This window comes from Sphaerodactylus townsendi, linkage group LG02 (genome assembly GCF_021028975.2).
Source record: "Sphaerodactylus townsendi isolate TG3544 linkage group LG02, MPM_Stown_v2.3, whole genome shotgun sequence".
Taxonomy (NCBI): domain Eukaryota; kingdom Metazoa; phylum Chordata; class Lepidosauria; order Squamata; family Sphaerodactylidae; genus Sphaerodactylus; species Sphaerodactylus townsendi.
In genome coordinates this window covers 15,550,381-15,554,972 of record NC_059426.1, presented here as the reverse complement: position 1 = coordinate 15,554,972, position 4,592 = coordinate 15,550,381, and positions in this window count along the sequence as shown.

The following is a 4,592-nucleotide window of genomic DNA, read 5'->3' as shown; positions in this document are numbered from 1 at the left end:
TTAGACTGTGAGATTTGCGGCACAATCTTATGCCTGTTTATTCAGAAATAAGCGTCTAAGGCAGGGGTGCCAAACTGATTTGTTACGAAGACCGGATATGACATAAAAGTGATTTGGTTGGGCCAGGCTCTTGGGTGGGGGGGCTGTGTCCGCTGGTGACGCCTCACCAGCCCAGATTGGCGTTATGGGGTGGGGTGGCTATTTGGCTGGTGGGCCTGCAATGGTCCAGAACAGGACTGGATGGCGCTGGCTGTCTTTGCTGAGCTTGGCCACCCAGATTGGCACTGAGGTGTGTGTGGCTCACCAAGTCACATTGGGAATGAGGGGTGCCTGCATGCACTGAGTTGCCCGCAGTGAACTCGCCGACCCAGAACACCACTGGGGGAGATGGTCGCCATTTGTGGGTGTGGCTATTCTAGCTGGCGAGCTAGCAGCTCGGATTGACATGGGGGTGGAGGAGACTTGCTAGGCTGGGTGGGTAAGTTCTTGTGGACCTCATAAACCCTTTCAAGGGACTACAGCCAGTCCTCGAGCTGCACATACCTAAAAGTGTCCCACATTAAGTGGTTTTCAACCAAACTGTTGGTGAGAAAATGACTAAACCGGGTTTGCTTCAGGAGCATTGTGGAGATTAAAACTGAAAGGTGAGAATCCGATGTTGCTAGTTGCACGCTGAAACGGATCGGGAGGGGGTGACGGGACCAAATAAATAGTTCTACTTTGGAACTGCTGTTCTGGATTAGACCGAAGAAACATTTATGTCACTGATCTTACAATGGTCAGGTAAGATACCTTAGCGAGAGTCGCAAGATGGAGGCTAACGTTGACAGCATCCTTTTTTGTTCCCCTAGTGAGCAAAATTGTACACTCTCTCAATATATAGAGGAGGGGAGTTGTTGGGCTATGTGATTTGGTCAGCCATAATTTGGGCTCCGTCCTGTTGCAGTTAGAAAGGCTAGACCTGGCTAGAGATTTGGGCCTGTGGCCATTAAGTATAGCAGTCGCTAGACCTGCCCAGGATGCGACCTTACGTGTGTGTCTGTGTGGGGTTGTGTGTACATGTGTTTTGCTTTGATTGATTGTGTATCTTTTTTTCAAGTCAGTTAAATTGCCTTGCCTCTAAATCTGAAGCGTCTGCAACTGGTGGGTTTATGGAATCGCTTTAGGGCAGGGGTAGGGAACCTGCGGCTCTCCAGATGTTCAGGAACTACAATTCCCATCAGCCTCTGTCAGCATGGCCAATTGGCCATGCTGGTAGGGGCTGATGGGAATTGTAGTTCCTGAACATCTGGAGAGCCAAAGGTTCCCTACCCCTGCTTTAGGGTTATCTAGTCTTTGCTGAAGTTCATTTAGTTATATTAAACCTTTATTTATGTATTTTATTATGTATTATGTATTTTATGTGCTGTTATTGGAACAGCTGTATTGTGAGCCGCCTCGAGCCCTTTGGGGGTGAGGCGGCCTATAAATCTAATAAATAATAATAATAATAATTATCATTGTTATTATTATTATTATTATTATTATTATTATTATTATTATTATTATTATTATTATTATTATTATTTTGCCACTTGAAAGCTGTTGTTTGTTGACATGGTTATCCGGCATGGGTTCACCATGGCTGTTGAAAGGAATCTGTCCTGATTGTTACAATAAGGAGGTGGAACAATGGGTTTGAAAAATTGTGATGACATTATTTTAGACCTTAAATTATTTTATCCTCAACTGTTTTTTTTTTCCTGATTTGTCTATCGTCAGGTTAAGCGTCTGATAAAAACATACAATCATAGAGCAGGAAAGGGACCTTAAGTGTTTTCCGGTCAAACAAGTAGGAAATTCACAAGCATATCCCAACTTCCATGGGAATGGCGCTTCGCTTCAGTTCCAACTTTCCATAGCTCCCGGCCACATGTTCCTGAAAGGGCAATTTTGCTGAATTGTGGGACGGGAAAGTTTTAGGTCAAATATATAATTTGATGATTGACGATAAGGAATTTATGATAAGAGCTATGAAACAAAAATGGGAGAAGGAGGGCACTCTGAATGATGAAAAAAGTTGAAAGAATAATGGCCAGCATGAGAAAAATAAAAATGGAAAAATACATGGAGTTGGAAAGAAAGTTGGTTTTAAAATGGTATAGAACTCCCAAACAACTTGCATATATGGTTAAGGGATTATCCCCAAAATGTTGGCACTGTGGAGACCAAGATGCACATTATAGCCATATGTGGATTGAATGCAAAGAAGTAAAAAGATTCTGGGGAAAGGCATTGCTATGGATAGAGAAATTGTTGAAAAATAAAGTGGAATTAAGAAATGATCTTATTATTTATGGGAATAATTGATGATGAAAAAATAGATATACAATATAGAAATATGTATAAAACATTGATTAAGAACATAAGGCGAATCTAGCCCTGCCGGAATTCAAGACCAGAGTCCATCTGAGTCTGAAGCACTGCTGGGTTACTCGCAGTGCGCCCTACCAGGTGCCTTTGGGAGCTCACGTGCAGGATGTGAAAGCAATGGCCTGCTGCTGCTGCTGCTCCTGAGCACCTGGTCTGCTAAGGCATTTGCAATCTGAGATCAAGGAGGATCAAGATTGGTAGCCATAGATCGACTTCTCCTCCATAAATCTGTCCAAGCCCCTTTTAAAGCTATCCAGGTTAGTGGCCATCACCACCTCCTGTGGCAGCATATTCCAAACACCAATCACACGTTGTGTGAAGAAGTGTTTCCTTTTATTAGTCCTAATTTTTCCCCCCAGCATTTTCAATGAATGCCCCCTGGTTCTAGTATTGTGAGAAAGAGCAATACATGCTGTGATAGCATTTGGATGGAAAGATAAGAAAAAATGGACGATTCAGAAATGGTTGGAATATATATGGGAACAAGTGACATTAGACATTTTTGAAATATGATCAAAGAATAAAACATGGCAAGAAAAACAGAATGAAATAATGAATATATGGACAAGTTATGAGAATTGGATGAAGGAGCCGGGGGTCAAAGAAGACATATGGATAAGAAGACAACAACGAAGGAACTTGTTTGGTTAAAGAAAAGTAAAACATAATATTAGGGGAGGTTAAAGAAAAGTAAAACATAATATTAGGGGAGGGTGGGAAGAAAAAAAGGGAAAATGTATTGTTTGGAAATTATATCAGAAAGATGTAAATAGAATAATTATTTTAAACTATACAAAAAATATTAAAAAAAATTTTTTTGCAGAATTGTAGAGAGTGTGTTACTCAGCTCATGCCTCTCCCAGACCTGGGAACTCCAAATTCGACAGGTGGACTGGCTGGATTTTGTTAGTAAATCTGTTAGTTCTGATATCATCCAGGACCAGTGAGTGTATGCTAGCTGCCATGCTCCAAGGAACTGCCTCCCCCCCTTCTAAATTCTTCATTATTAATTTCTTTTCCTTTCCTCCTTTTACTGTACAGCATATTTTGATCTATAAGATTATGTGTTCATTATTATTTTTATTGTGATGATCGTGATTGTTTTGTTTCCTGTGCTTTTCACTTGTTTACTTTTCTGTAACTTTTTTGGTTGGTAAAATAATTTAAAAACAAACATACCCTCTCTCCTCTGGTGTGTGCCCAGAGCAGCCATTCTCAACCAGGGTTCCCTGGTACCCTGGGGTGCCGTGAGCATGTCCCAGGGGTACCGCTGCAACTCTACCGCCCCCCTCATTTTTGTGGTGTCTCCCACCGGCGCCAGCAAGGACATGGAGCTGGCCCATGGGGCAGGGCCTGCCACAAGGTCAGCAGCCGCCACCCCACTTCTAGCGCTACCCTTCACCCTGGGAGGGGAAGGTGGGGGGTGCGGCAAGCAGGGGCAATGGGAGGGGAAGGTGGAGGGCGGCGGCAGGGATACCGTGAGATATGAAGAGTGAGGTCAAGGGTACCCTGACCTCGAAAAGGTTAAGAAACACTGGCCCAGAGGAAGGAAACACCCCCCCCCCCGTCAAAAACAAATCCAGGATCCCTGGTCAGTCTGGCCTGGAGGAAAATTTCTTCCTGATGGCAAAGTTGTGATTAGCATTACCCTGAGCATGTACGAAGGGGCCATGAGAACTGAGCCCCTAGTCCTCTTTCTTGCCTCCCTCCCATGATCTGCCAAAGTTCACAGAATCAGCATTACTGTCAGAGGGCCATTTAGCTTCTGCTTAGAACCTTCCAATGACGCAGAACCCACCACCTCTTGAGGAAGCCTGTTCCACCCAGGAACTTCTTTAATGGGCAGGAAGTTCTTCCTAATGTTGATTTCAACCTGTTGGTTCTGGTCTGACCTTCTGGAGCAACAGAAAACAACTCTGCACCATCCTCTATAAGGCAGCCCTTGAGATACTTGAAGATATCGACCCATTTTTCTTCCCGTGTTCCTGGGTTTCCTGGAAGCAGAATGAATGAGTTAGAATGAGTGTTGACATCTTTGCTGTCATTGAGTTGAGCTACTGTGCCAGATATGTCCATCTGGTGGTAGTGGTTTGGATCCTAACTGCTGCCCACAGAGTTAAGTCCGCACCGTGGACTTTTGCTGTCTCCCGGTTCCTACAGCAATTCATGATGACCCCCAC